Source organism: Neovison vison, chromosome 9 (assembly GCF_020171115.1).
Source record: "Neovison vison isolate M4711 chromosome 9, ASM_NN_V1, whole genome shotgun sequence".
In the NCBI taxonomy this organism is placed as follows: Eukaryota; Metazoa; Chordata; class Mammalia; order Carnivora; family Mustelidae; genus Neogale; species Neogale vison.
The window spans coordinates 56686383-56706809 of NC_058099.1; the positions used below are offsets into that span (position 1 = coordinate 56686383).

Sequence of the window (20427 nt, forward strand, 5' to 3'; positions counted from 1 at the left end):
CAGTGTAAGAGAGTTCCTCTATCTCCACATCTTCTCCAACACATGTTGTTTCCTGTCTTGCTAATTTTGGCCATTCTAACTGGTGTAAGGTGGTATATCAATGTGGTTTTAATTTGAATCTCCCTGATGGCTAATGATGATGAACATTTTTTCATGTGTCTAATAGCCATTTGTATGTCTTGATTGGAGAAGTGTCTGTTCATATCTTCTGCCCATTTTTTGATATGATGATCTGTTTTGTGCATGTTGCATTTTAAAAGTTCTTTATAGATCCTGGATATCAATCTTTTGTCTGTACTGTCATTTGCAAATATCTTCTCCTATTCCGTGAGTTGCCTCTTTGTTTTGTTGACTGTTTCCTTTGCTGTGCAGAAGCATTTGATCTTGTTGAAGTCCCAAAACTTCATTTTCGCTTTTGTTTCCTTTGCCTTTGGAGACATATCTTGAAAGAAGTTGCTATGGTTGATATTGAAGAGGTTACTGCCTATGTTCTCCTCTAGGATTCTGATGGATTCCTGTCTCACATTGTGATATCCATTTCGAGTTTATCTTTCTGTATGGTGTCAGAGAATGGTCAAGCTTCATTCTTCTACATATAGCTTTCCAATTTTTCCAGCACCATTTATTGAAGAGACTGTCTTTTTTCCACTGTATATTTTTTCCTGCTTTGTCAAAGATTATTTGACAATAGAGTTGAAGGTCCATATCTGGGCTCTCTACTTTGTTCCACTGCTCTATGTGTCTGTTTTTGGCCAGTACCATGCTGTCTTGGTGATCACAGCTTTGTAGTGAAGCTTGAAATCAGGTAACATGATGCCCCCAGTTTTATTTTTGCTTTTCAACATTTCCTTATCAATTCAGGGTCTCTTCTGATTCCATACAAATTTTAGGATTATTTGCTCCAGCTCTTTGAAAAATACCAGTGGAATTTTGACGGAATGGCATAAGACCCTTCAATTTCACTACTGGGTATTTACCCCAAAGATACAGATGTAGTGAAAAGAAGGGCCATCTGTACCCCAAAGTTTATAGCAGCAATGGCCATGGTCACAAAACTGTGGAAAGAACAAAGATGCCCTTCAACAGATGAATGGATAAGGAATATGTGGTCCACATACACTGTGGAGTATTATGCCTCCATCGGAAAGGATGAATATCCAACTTTTGTAGCAACATGGACAGTACTGGAAGAGATTATGCTGAGTGAAATAAGTGAAGCAGAGAGAGTCAAGTATCATATGGTTTCACTTATTTGTGGAGCATAACAAATAACATGGAGGACATAGAGAGATGGAGAGGAGATGGGAGTTGAGGGAAATTGGAAGGGGAGGTGAACCATGAGAGACTATGGACTCTAAAAAACAACCTGAGGGTTTTGAAGGGGTGGGGGTGGGAGGTTGGGGGAACCAGGTGGTGGGTATTAGGGAGGGCACAGATTGCATGGAGCACTGGATGTGGCGCAAAATCAATGAATACTCTTAAGCTGAAAAGAAATAAATAATTTAAAAAAAAGTATAGATTGCTCTAGGCAGTATGGAAGTTTAAACAATGTTTATTCTTCCAATCCAAGAGCATGGAAAGGTCTTCCATCTTTTTGTGTCTTCTTTAATTTCTTTCATGAGTGTTCTGTAGTTCATTGAGTAAGGATCCTTTACTTCTTTGGTTAGTTTATTCCCAGGTATCTTATGGTTCTTGGTGCTATTGTAAATGGAATAGATTCTCTAATTCCCCTTTCTCTATTTTCATTGTTAGTGTATAAGAAAGCCACTGATTTCTGTACATTGAATTGGTATCCTGCCACGTTGCTGAATTGCTGTATGAGTTCTAGTAGTTTGGGGGTGGAGTCTTTTGGGTTTTCCATATTAAGAATAATGTCATCTGCAAAGAGAGAGAGTTTGACTTCTTCTTTGCCAATTTGGATACCTTTTATTTCTCTTCGCTGTCTGTTATTTCTAGGACTTCTAATACTATGTTGAACAAGAGTGGTGAGAGTGGGCATCCTTGTCGTGTTCCTGATCTCAACGGGAAGGCTGTGAGCTTTTTCCCATTGAGGATGATATTTGCTGTGGGTCTTTCATAGATAGATTTGATGAAGTTCAGGAATGTTCCCTCTATCCCTAATCAGGGACGGATGTTGGGATTTTCTCAAATGCTTTTTCTGCATCAGTTGAGAGGACCATGTGGTTCTCCTCTCTTTTCTTATTGATTTGTTCTATCATATTAATTGATTTGTGAATGTTGAACCATCCTTGTAACCCAGGGATGAATCCCACCTGGTCATGGTGGATAATATTTTTAACGAGCTGTTGGATTCTGTTTGCTAGAATCTTGTTGAGAATCTTAGCATCCATATTCATCAGTGATATTGGTCTGAAATTCTCCTTTTTGGTAGGGTCTTTGCATGGTTTAGGGGTCAGGGTAATGCTGGCTTCATAAAAAGGGTCTGGAAGTTTTCCTTCTGCTTCAATTTTTTGAAACAGCTTCAGGAGAATAGGTGTTATTTCTTCTTTGAAAGTTTGGTAGAATTCCCCAGGGAGTCCGTCAGGTCCTGGGCTCTTGTTTTAGGGGAGGTTTTTGATCACTGCTTCAATCTTGTTACTAGATATTGGTCTATTCTGGTTTTCAATTTCTTCCTGGTTTAATTTTGGTAGTTTATATTTTTCCAGGAATGCATCCATTTCATCTATGTTGCTTAACTTATTGGCATATAACTATTGATAATAACTTCTGATGATTGTTTCTACTTCCTTGGTGTTAGTTGTTATCTCTCCCTTTTCATTCATAATTTAATTAATTTGAGCTTTCTCTTTTTTCTTTTGGATTAGTGTGGCCAATGGTTTATCGATATTATTCTTTCAAAAAACCAGCTTCTAGTTTCATTGATACATTCTACTGTATCTCTAGTTTCTACCTCATTGATCTCTGCTCTAATCTTGATTATTTCCCTTCTTATGTGTGGATTTGGTTTGATTTGTTGTTGATTTTCCCGGTGTAGAGACAGCGGGAGTATTCTGGATTTTCAATTTTTTTGAGGGAGGCTTGGATGGCTATGTATTTCCCCCATAGGACCAACTTTGCTGTATCCCATAGGTTTTGGACCGAAGTGTCTTCATTCTCGTTGGTTTCCATAAATTGTTTAAGTTCTTCTTTGATCTCATGGGTCATCCAAGCTTTCTTAAGCAAGGTGGTCTTTAGCTTCCAGGTGTTTGAGTTCCTTCCAAACTTTTCCTTGTGATTGAGCTCCAGTTTCAAAGCATTGTGATCTGATAATATGCAGGGAATAATCTCAGTCCTTTGGTATCAGTTGAGTCCTGATTTGTGACCCAATATGTGGTCTATTCTTGAGAAGGTTCCATGTACACTTGAGAAGAATGAGTATTCTGTTGTTTTAGGGTGGAATATTCTGTTTACATCTATGAGGTCCATGTGGTCCAATGTGTCATTCAATGCTCTTGTTTCTTTATTGATTTTCTGCTTGGATGATCTGTCTGAGAGAGACATGTTAAATCTCCTACTATTAATGTATTCATATCAATATGACTCTTTATCTTGATTAACATTTTTCTTATGTAATTGGCTGCTCCCATATTGGGGGAATAGATATTTACAATTGTTAGATCATCTTGGTGGATAGTCCCTTTATGAATGATGTAGTATCCTTCTGTATCTCTGACTATAGTCTTTAGTTTAAAATCTAATTTATCTGATATGAGAATTGCTTCCCCGGCCTTCTTTTGGGGCCCACTGGCATGAAAGCTGCTTCTCCATCCCTTCCCTTTCAGTTTGGGTGTATCCTTAGGTTCAGAATGGGTCTCTTGTAGACAACATATGGATGGGTCCTGTTGTTTTATCTAGTCTGCAACCCTTTGTCATTTTATGGGTACATTTAGGCCATTCACATTGAGAGTGATTATTGATAGATACGTTTTTATTGATATCGTGTTACCTTTGAAGTCTTTCTGTAGATTGTCTCTATATTTCTGTTCAATTATATTCTTAGGATTTTCCCTCTTTTATAGAAACCCCCCTTAATATTTCCTGCAGTGTCAGCTTGGTGGTCGCATAATCTTTTAAGCCTTGTCGGTCTTGGAAACTCTTTATCTTTCCATCTACTTTGAATGTCAGTCTTGCTGGATAAAGTATTCTTGGCTGCATGTTCTTCTCATTTAGTGCCCTGAATCTATCTTGCCAGCCCTTTCCGGCTTGCCAGGTTTCTGTGGACAGATCTGACATTATTCTGATGCGCTTTCTTCTGTACGTAAGGAGCCTCTTTGTCCTAGCGGCTTTCAAGAGATTGTATCTACAATTATGATTTCTCAATTTGACTATCAGGTGCCTTGATATTTTTTTAGAATCTATAGTCTTGGGGGGAGACTGTTCTGCCTCTAGTACATGAACGCTGTTTCAATTCATGAGATTGGGAAAATTTTCATGGAGAACTTGTTCTACTATATCTTCTAGACTTCTTTCTTTCTCCTCTCCTTCAGGGATTCCAATAATTATGATGTTGGAATGTTTCATGGCATTATTTATTTCCCTGATTCTGTTTTCATGGTTTCTAAGCTGTTTGTTCCAGGCTTCCTCTTGATCCTTTCTCTCTGTTTGTCTTCCAGATCACTAATTCTATCTTCTGTCTCAGTTACCATAGCTTTTAGAGAATTTAGATTAGATTGGAACTCACGAGAGCATTGTGAACATCATCCCTGGTGGCTTTCAGTTCTGCCCTAATCAATTCCATTTGGTCCGTGGCTTTCTTCAACCTAGCTATTGCATGGATAATTGTTAGCCTGAATTCCCTTTCAGACATATTGTCTGTGTTGATAGCCATTAGCTCTGTTGCAGAAGTCCCATCCTTTGAATTTTTGTTCCGTTGGGCATTCCTCCTTCCAGTCATTTTGGTGAGAGATGGCTGAACGGCTATAGCTGGATGTATTGACTGTGGTGCAGTCAAAGTGAACCCTGGAGCAATCAGGATTCCCCACCCAAATGAAAGAAAAAAGAAAGAGAGAAAAAAGAAAAGAAAAAGAAAAAAGAGAGAGAGATAGAGAGACAGGAAAAAAAAGAAAGATAGAAGAGAAGGCTCATGGGGCACCAGGGTGGCTCAGTGGGTTAAAGCCTCTGCTTTCGGCTCAGGTCATGATTCCAGAGTCTTGGGATCAAGCCCCATATTGGGCTCTCTGCTCACTGGGCAGCCTGTTTCCCCTCTTCTCTCTCTCTGCCTGCCTCTCTGCCTACTTGTGATCTCTGTCTGTCATAAATAAATACAATCTTAAAAAAAAAAGAGAAGGCTCAGCCCAAATGGGCCCCAAGTTAAGATTTATGAAGTATACAAACAAAAACAGACAAACAAAAAGACTGATAAAAGTATATGACAAGAGAAAAAAATATATATATATGAAAGAAAAAACAAAAAACAAAAAACAAAACAAAAAAAAAACCTCGTCAGAAAGAAGCCCAAGTATAAGATTTATATACTTTCAGGACAAACACAAATACACAGAAACACTGGCAGAAGAAAAAAAAAATGGGAGAGTGTGGGGAGGAAGGTTATTTTGACTCTTCTTGGATGTATCTTGTTATCTTTGTTAAAGGACTCAACTTTCCTAAGATAAAGGGGGATTAAAAATTGGTTTACCTATAGGGGTAACATTGATTGGGGAATGAGGATTACCTTGAAGTTTAACTCTACATGAATGTTAATAAAGTAAAAATTTTAAAAAAAAGAATAAACTAAACTAAAATTAAAAAAATAAAAAATAGAAAAGCAAAAGAAAAACATGGGTCTATGTATCAAAAAGTTCAGGTTAAAAGGTTATTATGGAATTTGATGTACTGGACATCTCTCTCACTGTGATGGTAAATAGGTTAAAAAAATTATCTATATATATAAAAAAATGAACCAGAATAGTGGGAACGAATTAAAAATAAAATGTATCTATGAATAAGTGGTGGTTGTTGTCTTGTTGTCTTCTTCTGTTTTTTTTTTTTTTTTTTTTTTCTTTTTTTTTTTTCCTGGTTGGTTTTCTGGGGGAGGGGACTGCCACGTGGGTTTTCAGGCAATGTTCCCTGAGTTAAGTCCTCCCGCCCCCCTCAAAGGGGTGGGCTCTGAGGAAACCGGTTTTTCAGGCTTTTGCTCTCTGGAGTTTTTAATGTTTGTTTGTTCATTTATTGTTTTGTTTTGTTTTGTTTTTTTCTCTCGCCTTGACAGCTTTTGATGGTTTTTGGAGGTTTAGAGGAAAGCAAACTGCACCCTGACCTCCCTCTCAGAGAGAAGCTTCAGTCTGTTCCCCTGTGTGTGCTCCAGAGTACATAAGTTCCCCCTCAGCTGCTGGAAGAGCACGGTCCAAGTTGCGGTCCCTGGGGACACAGGAACTCCTGCTTATACCCAAAACCATGACAATGGTGGCTGTCTGGGCAGCTCTGGACCACCAGAGAGTTTCCAAGCAGAGATCTCACACTGAGATTTTCCTGCTGGCCCGGGCTGGGAGTGCCTGGTCTTTCCCAGTCCAAGGGCTCCTGGCTGGTGTCTGTGCACACCTCTCTCAGGGGAGGGTGTGGGGCGTGGCTCAGACTCTGAGAGCGCAGCACAGCACTTGCGTGGGGACTGTAAAATGCCTGTGCTTCTGCCAGTTGATGAGGCTCCCAGCCCCTCATGGGAGCCAGACCCCACGTGCTTTCAGGCAGGCTGGAGGCTCAGGGACCAAGACCTTGTTTCTCCGCCACACTCTTTCTGGCTCAGCACCAGGGGTGGCTGTCCTGGGTCCGGGGACTTAAGCCCCTGTCCCTAACTGCCTCGATTCCCACAATTTCCCCCCATGATCCTTTGCTATTTTTGAGTGCTTTCAACCAGACTCCAAGTTATGCTGGTAACCAGTGCAGGGCGCTCTCATATTGGGGTTTTACTTTTCAATAGGTCGCTTCTGGTGGCTCCCTCCCCCTTTTGTTTATCTTCAGTTATCAGTACCACATTCCCACTCCGCTTTACCTGCCCACTGTGTCTTCTGCCCCTGTAGAGATCCAGACATGTGTAATTCTGATCTAAGGCTGATTTCATGGGTGATCGGAGTCCTTTGGTAGGTAATCAGCTCGCTTTAGGGTACAAGTTGAAACAGCGCCTCCTCCTACTTCTCTGCCATCTTGTCTCCATAGTTCTTTTGAAATACTAAATCACTGGATGGAAGTTATTTATAGGTTATATATGGTGAAATTCTTTTCTCAGTAGTGTGTATTTTGACTTTCTTTCAGGTGACTGCTGATGAACAAAATTTCTTAAGGTAGTTTGGTTTATTGGTTTCTTAATTTTTTGATCTAATAGTGGTTTATGCTCTTGTATTTTCTTTAAAATTCCTTCCATGTTGCTGGTTCATAAAAATTTTCTTTTTTAACTTCCAAAATCATTAACGTTATGTATTTTGCATTAGTTCAAGATATAAATGTGTGACCAACTTTGCTTTCATGTTCCTCTCTGGAGGACTATATTTTAGATGGGCTTCGTCCTGATGGATAGCTCCTCACGTGTCTTTTTTAAAAGCATGTACTTTAGAAAATGTGTCACAGTAAGTTCTTTATCTGCCCCATTAGAGAGGTAAAACTGTTTAATAGCCACCTGCCAATTTTACCACTCAGAAACACTTTTCTCAAGGGCCTCAGAAATATCTCTTTCAAATATAATCATCAAGGATAACCTCTAGGTTTTTGTGACAGGGTAGGAACTTAACTGCAGCTGGCAAGTTACCCCACATTATAATATTACCTCTTATCATGAAAGTATGAGGAAGTTTAGTTTTTTTTTTTTGAATGCAGTTACTTAGCAAACACAGGTGGTCCATGTTCTCTCCCTCACCACAACTCTTGAAAATTAACAGGGTTTCTTTTGTTTCATCAGAGCTAAATTCATCATTCTGATCTCTCCCTCTCTCCCATTGAAATAATTGTGAATAAAGTCTTCCTTAAGTGTTCAGCTTTGGTGGAATTTTCGTTTTTACATTAGTTCTTACTCTAAAAAAAAAAGCTATTAAAAATAACCTATTTTCTATTAAGCTATTTTGAATATATTTTGTCTACTCTTTGCTGCTCTGAGCTTTACTATTTTGAATGAAGTAGAATTATTATTATTACTTTATTTCTCATACATAAATTAATTCATTCGGTTTTGAAATTTAAGAATTACTGGCTTTCCTTAGTTTTGGAAAATTCTCAGCCATTATCTCGTGGAATATTTATTTTTCATTCTCACTTTTACTCCATAACTCTGATTTTAGACATTCAAAATCTTTGTTGTCTTCCATCTTCTTGTTTTGTCATTTATTAATTCTCCTTTCAGTCATGTCAAAACTCTAAATAAGTCCATTAATTTTAATTAAGAAATTTATAGCCCTGTTTTATTATTTTGTAAATTTCTTTATTAATATTTTATAGTCCCTTTCTCTTCACTTGTATTTCAAGCCCTACTTTTATTTACTTTATTAATTTATTTAATAAATAAAATAAAATAAAAATAAATTTATTAGTTTATTTAACTTATTTAATATTTGACTAATACTTTCTATTTTATGTCTTATAATTCAAATATCTAATATCTTGTTGGTCTGATACTGCTTTCAGTCATTCTACAGTAGTCTTTATTTTCCTGTTGTGATTTTTAGAAGGTAGTTTTGTGGGGGTTGGTAAAATGTATTAAGCTTTGGTGTAGTGAGTGTGAACCTTTAATTAATAAATGCAATAAATAAATAAATAAAAACGGAGTAAGTCTCCCCTACTCCAACTAAACATAAACAAGTAAAAAACATTCATAGCAGATAAACAAGCATAGCAAGTAAGCCTAGACCAATGTGTGTATAGTGATAAGACTAATGTGTGTGTAGTGATAAAGATGAACGTAGAGCAATATGCTGCAAATATTTTGACCAGTGAAATGATATTGCAAAAATGTTGCAAAAACATGTTTTCGTGTTTGTGTGTGTTTTGATGTATAAGCATGAGAAAAACAAGTGATGTAATATGTTTATGAAGGAGACTTAGCACAGTACATAAAAAGAGGCATCGGGTTGGACTGAGCGAAGCGAGTTCCCTGTGGGGAGAACATCATCGCCGGTTTACCAACACCCGGACAGTCTCATTGCCAACCACTCACTGGTTCCCAGTCTCAACTTCTGCGGTGACCTCTCTGTCTAGATTGTGAGGCGACGTCTCCTTATCCTGACATCTTGACGAGCTGCCAAACCGCGACGATTGTGGTGTGGACCTCGTCCCAATAAAGATAAAGTGAGTTACATCGCATCTGTCTCTCTCTCGCTCCCTTTCTTTCATTTATGTTGCGACCCCCTGGCGGGACACAGGGGTTTTGCTCACATCATTTGGCAAAAGTGAGGTTTCCTGACAATATTATATTTAGCTAGTGCTTGCTACTTGCAAGTGTACTACTCCCAATTCCAATTTGAAAAAGGGTTTTGGCTTTGGATATTTTAAAGGCATTCATAATACCAAGTTACTATGAATTGAGACTACTAATATGTGCATTTATATGATGAGTATGTATTTTTAGAAGACTATATATGGATCATATCTGTCCTCTTAACCATAGCTCTAGAAGTGCAACTATAATTGTTCTTTCCTTATAGTAAAGGGTAAGTGGTTATTTTATTTAAAATTACTCTCAACTGAATGCATGGCCCATTGGGGACTCAACTTCACAAACATGTTTCCCAGCTGGACTTGATAAATAGTTTAAGTGGGATCAAGGCAATATTTCTCTCTACTTTGGTCTTTAATGTTTGAAAATTTAAAGTCCTATTCACTAGAGTTAGGCAAAAATGTTACAAATGAAAAATGGTTTCAGTGCTCTGATTAAATATCTAGATTCTTGCCATTTTTTTTAATTTTTATTTTTTAATTTTTTTTTTTTGCTGATCCTTTCAATTTATTTATTTTCAGAAAAACAGTATTCATTATTTTTTCACCACACCCAGTGCTCCATGCAAGCCGTGCCCTCTATTTTTTAATTTTTTAATTTTTATTTTTTTGAGTCAGAATTTCTATCTTGCCAGAACACACACATTTAAAGCTTTACTGTTGTTTCCTTTTTTTCATTTTGCTTGATACATCATCCTTAGTTGATTTCACTGACAGTAAAAATAGCGATTGTTTTCACTAATAGCTATCTAGTTTGCTGGAAACTTACATTAGCATGATTATATTAAAAAAATGATATGAGTAAAGAAATAAGGTTGAAAGGCAACTTGTGCCAATTATACCACTTGAATATTTTTAAAAACATAGAAAGCTATAATTCACATTATTTATAGATACACATATCTATGTGAAAATATATTTTAAATGCATAATTGGCAAAATGAGATAAATAGCAAGCTCAAGGTACTTCAGAAGAAGGTATTTGAGAATGATATAGGGCACTGATAAGGAGAATGAATGCGTTTATTCATTGATTTTTCAAACATGGTTATTTTATCGACTGTAAAATAGCTTGTACTTTTTATATCATTATTTCATTAAAATGTCTTAAGCATCAAGAAAAATAGGAAGTACTTTTAAATAGTATCCACAGTAAAGTGAAAACCAGAGTATTGAATTATATGATTATAGAATTATAACTTGATTAACTAAAATTTATCTCTTTGCATTTAATATATTATACACTACCTTAAAAATAACCTTTGAACAAGGTCCTTTCAGTGCATATTTAGTCAATGCTAACACTGATGTTTATTTTTCTTTGTTTCTTATAATGAACAATAAATTTGTTATATTTAAAAGCATATAATTCATATTTCTCAGTAAACTAGTAGCAAATATTTTGATTTTTTAAACAAGTTCTATTTTTTCTTCCATTTTGTGATAAGTAGCTCAGACTTGACCTTATAATTTTGAGAACATTATAAAATCCTATACTCCATGAACTTACAATTTGTTTATCCCGACATTCTTCATATACCAGATACCTGCTAGAAGTGCAAAGCACAAAGATGAGCTTTTAACAACTCTTCAATTTGTATTCCCTTTTTTAAAACTTTGCCTTATTTTCAAACTATTTTACTTCTACATTTTTAATTTTTTTTCCCATTGGAAAAAATCAGCATTCAAAAAAGTTTCCTTCAATAAGCCAAGTCATGTTCTGATACCAAAGGTAATGTTGGAATTTGTTTATGCATTGAATAAATTATGCATGAACACCCTAAAAATTAGTAAGCTGACACTTTTAGGTCTATGTAGACATTACTTCCAAAAATGTAAGTTCTATTTAATGGCAACAGGGATTATAGCCATAAAGAATATATATAGACAAATTAATTATGGTAAAGTTCATGAATGGTTAAGTGGGAAAAGTGTTCTAGAACACTGTCTGTGGTACCAATTCTAAAGGCATTTGCTAAACCTTCTGAGTATTATTGGTCATGATCCCAGAGCCCTGGGATTGGCCCACATTGGGTTTCTTGTTCAGTGGGAAACCTGTTTTTTCCCTCTCCCACTCCCCCTGCTTGTGTTCTCTATCTCACTGTGTCTCTGTCAAATAAATAAATAAAATCATTAAAAAAGTAAAAAAAAATTAAAAAGTATCTATAAGTATAAAATTCAATGTTGTCAGTAATCGATATTCACTAATTCAGAATAATCTTCCTCCTGCAAAAATGAGAAATGCTACTAAAATATGTATATGTGAGTATAAATATGTAAAAGTATATATTCACTTAAAATTATGTATCTATATGCATATACAAATTTACATACACACATACATACATTTATATATATATATGAAGATTCAGAAAAATACAAAAATCAAAAGCTGAAGCCACCTTTTAAAATTGTTTTTGCTAAACTTGTATAGCCACCATGAAAAACAATATGAATATTTCTCAAAAAATTAAAAATAGAAATGTTATGTGTTAGAATAATTCCACTAGTTAATAAAATACACTAATTCAAAAGATGTGCATTCATTTGTTTATTGCAACATTATTTTCAATAACCAAGATATGGAAGCAACCTAAGTGTCCATCAAAAGATCAATGAATAAGGAAGTTATGGTATATTTATACGTAATGGAACACTATGCAGTCATAAAAGATGTAAGATTGTGTTTGGAGTGTATTATGCTAAGTGAAATAATTCAGACTAAGAAAGAAAAACACCATATGATTTCGCTTATATGCAGAATCAAAAAAAGAAAAAAATGAACAAATTAAAAGCAGAATCAGACCTATAAATACAAAGAATAAAATGATGGCTGTTAGAAAGGAGGTGTGTAAGAATTTGGGCAAAATGGGTGAAAGGGAGTGAGATATAGGCTTCTAGTTATGGAATAAATAAGTCATGGGAATAAAAGTACAGCATAAGGAATATAGGCAAGAATACTGTAATAGCAATGTATGGGGACAGATGTAAGCTACACTTGTGAACACAGAATAATGTATAAATCTGTTGAATCACTATGTTGTACACCTGAATCTAATTTATCATTGTGTGTTAGTTATACTAAAAGAAAACAAACAAATAAACAAACAAACAAAAACAAAAATCAAACCAAAAGAAAGAGCAGAGTACCAAGGTTTTAGAGAAGGTATAAATACAAAAATAACCATATAATAAAAAATATAGAACTTCCTAAAAATTATAAATAAAATAACAAAGTTTTCACTCATAGAAAAAGAAACAGGAAATACAAAATAATAATAATAAAGTTGCTTTTTCTCTGGGCTAAGAGGCTAAGAAGCAATTTTGAGAGACTTCAGATAAAAAGCAAAAGTTGAAGTCCAAGATCTCTGAAAAGTTGGGAATCTGGTAAACAGTCTTCTAATTATACTTAATTACATAAACTGCACAACTGCTCCCCAGAAATAAACTTAAATAAAAATTAAAGTAAGTCTTGCAGACACAGAATCCTGACTTAGGACATTTTGATAGTTATTTGTAAAATTGGCTTACAATGATTTTAGATTGTTCCTTCCTTCATATGCTGTAGAAGCAAAAGGAAATTCTCTCTGAGAAAACATCATATTCTTCTAATTATCAATTCCTCAATTTATATCACAAACATTTCTAAAATACATTGCCCAACACACATTTAAACTAATCTAGGCAAAAGTTAAGGCAAATCATTGTGTCTGAGAACTAACAGAAATTATTGACAACTGATATAAGCTCACCAAAATTCATTGTAGGAAAAGGATATTCTTTCTACTGGGTTGAGAAGTTGAATTTTAAAACGTCACCAAAGAACTTAAAAATATAAACATACATTGGAGGTTTGCAAGAACCAACTAGAAAGTCTAGAAGTGGAATATACATTAATCAAGATTAAGAACTCAGTAGGATTAATAGCAATACTAGAATTTTTTAAAAAGTTCTAGATTTAAACACAGAGGGACAAAAAGATTTAAAAATTGTGGAGGAAGAGGCATGGAAAATGTAGAAAGAAAATATAACACATTTTTTTTTAAAAGATTTTATTTATTTATTTTTCAGAGATAGAGAGAGAGAGAGAGAATGTGTAAGCCGGAGGAGCAGCAAGCTCCCTGCTGAGCAAGGAGCTCAATGTGGGACTTGATCTCAGGTCACTGGGATCATGACCTGAGCGAAAGGCAGATGCTTCCTGAGCCATCCAGGCATCCCTATAACACACATTTAATTGGAGTCAACAGAAATGGAAGAAAATGTGGAAAAAACAATATATTTTTTTAATGCATGAGAATTTCCTTTAATTGATAAAAGATACCATCTGTAGATGCAAGAAGCCAAATGAATACAAAAGAAGTAAGTAAAATTTGTATACAAACACATTATTTGAACCTAAAGAAAATCAAACACAAAAAGAAATTTTAAAACAGATTACCTTCAAGTTTGCAACAGTTAGCAGCCATTAGGCTCATAGATGACTTCTAATAGCAGAATGGAAGCAAGATAGCAGAAGAATAATATTTTAATACATATATTGAAAATAATTTTAAATCACATTTTAAATAAAGAAAAAAATTCAAGAATGGATGTGAAAAATAATATTTCTAGATAGACAAATTCTAATAAGATGCACCATCAGCAAATCTGTCATAAAGTGAATGCTTTTTCCTGAGGAAGAAGAAATATGATCTCAGTTGTCAGTTTGGACATGTAGAAAAGAATGAAGTGCAACAGAAATGATAAAAAAAAAAAGTATATCTTGGTGAAAACCAAGATATCTAAATTCTGGGCCATCGAGCACACTTCCACAAATGTAAAATAATAGAAGTCATACAGTATCTACTCTCAGACCACAGTGGAATTTAACTAGAAATCAATAACAGAAAAATGGAAGGTCCCAAAATATGGGGAGATTAAATAACATGCTACTAAGTAACACATTGGCCAGAGAAACAATCAAAGGAGATAATTTGAAATATTTTCAAGAAAATAAAAACTGAAAGCACAACTTATCAATATTTGAAGGTTGCAGTGGAAGCAGTAGTTAGAGGGATGTTTACAACATTGAAAATAAATCTTAGGAAAAAAGAGAAAGATCTAAAATCAATAATCTAAATTCCCACCTTAGGAAACTAGAAAAAGAAAGCAAACTAAATCCAAAATAAACAGAAGAAAAATAACATAATAACAGCAGAATTCGATGAAATTTAAACAGGAAATCAATACAGAAAAATCCATGAAATTAAAACCTCCTTCTCTGAGAAAATCAATAAAATTGACAAGCCTCTAGCAGACTAACAAAGAGAAAAAGGACACAAGTTACTAAAATCATAAATGTCTAAAAGGGGGGGGTCACCTGGGTGGTTAAGTTTGTTGAACCTCTGATTCTTGATTTTGGCTCTAGTCATGATCTCATGGGTTGTGAGATCAAGCCCTATGTTGGGCTCCCCAGTTAGCCAGAAGTCTGCTTGAGATTCTCTCTCCTTCTCCCTCTGCCCTTTCCCCACACTCATGCAAACACTCTCTCTCTCTCAAAAAAAAAAAAAAAAAAAATCAACACCAATAAAAATAATCCAGTTAAATAAAGAGTACCAAAAGCACTTGGGAGCAACAAAGCAGAAAAGAATATGCAATAGGAAGAAGAAAATCTCTTTATAAATGGTCTTGGAAGGGTGCCTGGATGGCCCAATTGGTATAAGGATCTGACCTGTGGATTTGGATCAGGTTCTGATTTCAGGTCCTGAAATGGATCTCAGCATCAGGTTCCATGCTCAGCAGGGAGTCTGTTTGAGATTCTCTATTTTCCTTTCCTTCTGCCCCTCCTCCTGCTCACATGCTCTCTCTCTCTCAAATAAATAAATAAATAAATCTTAAAGAAATAAATGAAAGAAGGGACATTACTACAAATCTCATGGATATTAAAATGATAATAAAGGAATACTATACTCATAAATACTCTATGCCAACAAATTAGATAACCTAAAAAAAAAAGTGGACAAATTCTTCAAAAGATATAATCTGCCAAAAGTCCTACAAGAAATAGACAACTGAAATAGGCCTATATCTTAAAGATATTAATTCAATAATTAATAGCCTTCAAAAAAAGCAAGTACTAGGTCCAGATGAATTCAATGGTAAATTTTATCAAGGATTGCATGGAGCACTGGGTGTGGTGCAAAAATAATGAATACTGTTATGCTGAAAATAAATAAAAAATAAATTATAAAAAAAAGAAAACAAAAATATGTAAAATTCTACTATTTCTTTCAAAGGATAAAGAAGAGAGAATACTTCTTAACTAATTCAATGAAGCCAGTATTAAACTAATACTAATACCAAAACCAAAGATATTAAAAGAAAAGAGCAATTATTCCTGAACATAGATGCAAAAATCTTCAAGAAAATATCAGTGAGTTAAATTATACAACATGAGCAAGTGGGATTTACACCAGGTATGTAAAGCTTGTTCAACATTTGAAAATCTATTAGTGGGGTGCGTAAGTGGCTCAGATGTTTAAGCATCTGCCTCTAGCTCAGGTCAGGATCCCAGAGTCCTGGGTTTGAGTCCTATATCAGGCTCCTTGCTCTGTGGGAAGTCTTCTTCTCCCTTGGCCTCTGCTTCTCTCTCCCTTTGTGTCTCATGAATAAATAAATGAAATCTTAAAAAAAAAAAAAAGAAAGAAAATCCATTAGTGGATTCATCACACCAATAGGCTAAAAAAGAAAATTCACATAATCATGTCAATAAACACAGAAAAGGCATTTGATAAAACCTAATACCCATTCATAATGCAACAACTCTCACTAAAGTAGGAATAGTAGCAAATTTCCTCAAATTGATAAAGAATATCTAAAGATCATACAGCTTACATGATAATTAAGCTTTCTCACTAAGATCAAGGGCAAAGCAAGGACACCTCCCATCACAACTTTTTTCAACATCATACTAGATGTCCTTGCTTAGGCAAAGACATTAGCACACCCCGCTTTTCAAATACTTAGGTAAAAAAAATTAACAAAATGTATACAAAATCTACATGATGCAAACTACAAAACTCTCACAAATTCAATTAAAAAAAACTAAATATATATAGAGATAAGAAGTCTCAAAATGTCAAGATATTTGTTCTTCCCAACTTATCAATAGATTCAATGCAGTCTCCATCAAAATCCCAGCAAGTTAATTTGTGGATATTGACCCACTCTGAGGCAAAAGACTCAGAATATCCAACACAATATTGAAGAAGAACAAAGTTGCAGGACTACCCTACCCAATTCTAAGACTTGTCCTAAATCTACAGTAATCATGACAGTGTGCTGTTGACAAAGAATACATAAATAGATCAATGAAACAGCTTAGATAAATTAGAAATAGACTCCCATAAGTGATGAGCAGCACAGAGATTTTTTTGGGGTTCGTTGAAATCATATGTATGTTACCGTGAAGGAGGATACACATCTTTATGCTTTGTCTAAACCCTCAGAACGTACAACACCAAGAATGAAGCATAGGGACAAAATGTAAAGTATGGACTTTGGGAGTTTATGGTATGTCAGTGCATATTCATCAATCTTAAAAAATGTACCATTCTAGTGGAAGTGTGGATAGTAGGGAAGGCATGAAACTACTAAATGTGTATGTGCAAATCTAAATGAACATTGGCTACATAGCTGTAAAGGTAATGCATTATAAGGGCTTCAAATGGATTAGAATTAAAACAAAATGGGAAAATAGCATTTAAATTGAGGGGATGAATAAAACTAATAATGTTGATCCTCCACTCTGTTTCCCTAGATAATTGTTCTCCCATTTCTGTTAGCCTCCAATCTCAATTCCTTGCAATTCTTGGCCAAAAACTCTTGGTCGCTAGAGCATAAAAACCTATTTCTTTTGCAAAGGGCAAAGCAGCACTGAGGCATTGCTTACACTCCAAACTTACCAGGTGAGACTTTTCCCCTTCCTTTTGCTTGCTATTAGTTACACATCTTTGTTATTTCTCCTGGAAACCCTTATTTAACATGTTACCAACATATTATACATAATCTTAAAATCTGCTTCTGCAAAAGACAGTTTTCAGTTTGGATCTAATAGTTAAACTCTACTATAGTGTTTATCAGTGTAAAGGAGTAAAAGATCCAAAAACATCAACTTTGATCAGTCAAGCTTGCATGGTATTGTCTTTACCTTTGACCAATTAATAGTAAAATAGTGTGTAAATTCCAAACTAAGTGGAAAAAATAAAAGAATAATAAAATAATCAAATCAAAAGAATGCTGGGAAGGGGAAGTAAAGAATCACAAAGCACATTGTGAGATGATAAATTTAAAATCAAATATATCACTGGTTACATTATTGATCCCATAAGTATGTTTGGCAAAACAAAACAAACAAACAAAAACCAGATACAGCAGGCACTGGATGACAGTGTCTGCATGGGATTTGCAGGGATCACTTCTGGCATGAGGATAGTCATCAACAGGGCCTGTGGAATGCCAGAACCACCGACTGACCATGAAGGACCCAGGCACCGTGGTGTGGCTTCATTACCAGTCACAAGTAGCACTACATGCAGAGCAATGGACACAAGCTGTTTGACATCTCTGCACTTTTTGCAAGTTTTGAATTTGATGGCACCCCCAGACTCACCAGACTGACCCTTGGGGGACATATCAAGACTGAAGGCCAATGTCATAGGCTAGGGTGCCAAGTCAGGGTGTGACTTTCCAGAGAAGAATTACGCTGACAAAACCATAGAGACACAGACCCAAGATAGATGACCTGAGCTGGTTATCAAGGCCCTCCCAGAAGAGATTCTGTCTGGCAGCAAAAAACACTGAACTGGTTATCATGAGGTGAGATCAACCCCTCAAGAAATTGAGAAATATGTTGCTGAAATTGAAAAAGAGAAAAAAGAAAATGAAAAGAAGCAAAAGAAAACATCATGATAACGAAATCTTGCTGGAAGTGCTTTTTAAATTCAGCGTGGATGATTCTCATAATGACATGTAGGCATTTCCATTCCATTTATCTACTGTCCAAGTGTCCTGCAATAAACTTCTGAGTTTGTTAAAACAACAGCAAGAACAGATATGTTGAAAACATGCTGTACTATTCCATTCGTATTCAATTCAAAAACAGTTGCACCTAAATCATAGTGTGTAGGGGTTCATACTTAGGTAGTAAAACTCTAAAACAAAGGAAACTAAACAATCACTTCTTGAACTAAGGAAGAAATGTCAGCACTGTGATTACTTTGAGAAGGGAAAGAGGTGCTTTTTTGTAAGGAGCATTGTCTGTGATGGTCAGTTTTATTTTTGTTTTGTTTTGTTTTTTAAGATTTTACTTATATAAATTGAGAGAGAGAGAGAGAGAGAAAGAAAGACTGAGAACACAGGAGCAGGAGGAGAGGCAGAGGGAGAAGCAGACTCCCCACTGAGAAGGGAGCCTGATGAAGACTGGATCCCAGGCCCTAGAGATCATGACCTGAGCCAAAAGCAGCCCTTTAACCAAGTGAGCCACCCAGGTGCCCCTGTGATGGTTAATTTTATGTGTTAACTTGACTGAGAGCTAAGGTGCCCAGTTGTTCAGTCAAAGACTACTCTAAATGTTGCTGTGATGGTATTTTGGATAGATGATTAACATTTACCATCATGTGACTTTAAGTAAAGCAGCTCACTTTCCATAATGTGAGTGGATCTCAACCAATCAGTTGAAGGCCTTAAAAACAAAAATTGAGACTTCCTACAGAAGATTTCTGCCTCAGCACTATAATAACATAGAAATGCTACCTAAGTTTTCAAACTTTTGGCCTGTCCTATGTATTTTGGGGTGAAGACTGCACTATTAACACTTACCGAATTTTCAGCATAACAGTATTCATTATTTTTTCACCACACCCAGTGCTCCATGCAAGCCGTGCCCTCTATAATACCCACCACCTGGTACCTCAACCTCCCCCCCTGCCCCCCCGCCACTTCAAACCCCTCAGATTGTTTTTCAGAGTCCATAGTCTCTCATGATTCACCTCCCCTTCCAATTTCCCCCAACTCTTTCTCCTCTCTAACTCCCCATGTCCTCCATGCTATTTGTTATGCTCCATAAATAAGTGAGTATTTTTTTAAAGTGAAAGAGAGTGTGCAAGTGTGATTGGCAGGAAGATTAGAGGGAAAGAGCAAGAGAGAATATTAGGCAGGTTGCAATCCAGAGCCCATTGGAAGGCTCCATGCGACAACCCTGAGATCATGACCTGAGCCAAAATCAAAAGTCAGAGGCGTAACCTACTGAGCTACCTAGGCACTGCCATGGGTGTTCATGGTCTAATAATTCTAAGTATTACATTTAAGTTTATGCCATTTTCTTTATGTAATTGTATTTCAGAATAGAAAATGAAGCAAAAATAAGTAACAAGGAAAAAGAAGGGTGTGTGTGTGTAATATTTAAACTTCTTTTACAGAATGCCCAATTTTCATACTGCACTTTGTTATTTAGCCACAGTCTGATGTTAACCAGTGTCAGAGCCCTGTGACAAGAAACTTCAATCATGTAATCAAACATGTCAGTCCTAACATCCTGAACTTCTTTTCTTCCATGTCTTTGTAGCCACGCTTTTCTTTGCAGTTTTAGTCAACCTGAACTGAGTTTATACTTCCTTAAACCTGAGGTAATTTCCTTTAACTTCCTTTTCACCAGAAACACAGACAAGTTTACCGCAGTGAGTAATTCCATGGTTTCCACAGAGAGAGAGCTCAAGTTACTTAGCCACTGGGGAATCTGGTTTATCCAAAACAAAGTAAAAAAACAAAACAAAACAAAACAAAAAAACTATCATTAAAATAGCTTTGGCCTGTATAAAAATGTAGAGATTAAAAGCAGTTTGACAAACACAACTCATTTCACTTAAAATCATTAACCATGTGAGCTTAGTATGATTATCCTCATTTTATAGCTGAGGAAATTGGCATTCATAGAGCATATATAATGCCTCCATATCACTTAGCTACCACCAGGAAAGA

The 20427-nt window shown here is 35.6% G+C and overlaps 1 pseudogene; it reads left to right on the forward strand.

Moving 5' to 3' along the window:
• Positions 1-17781: 17781 nt before the first annotated feature.
• Positions 17782-18360, forward strand: LOC122916745 (annotated as a pseudogene).
• The last annotated feature ends 2067 nt before the right edge of the window (positions 18361-20427 follow it).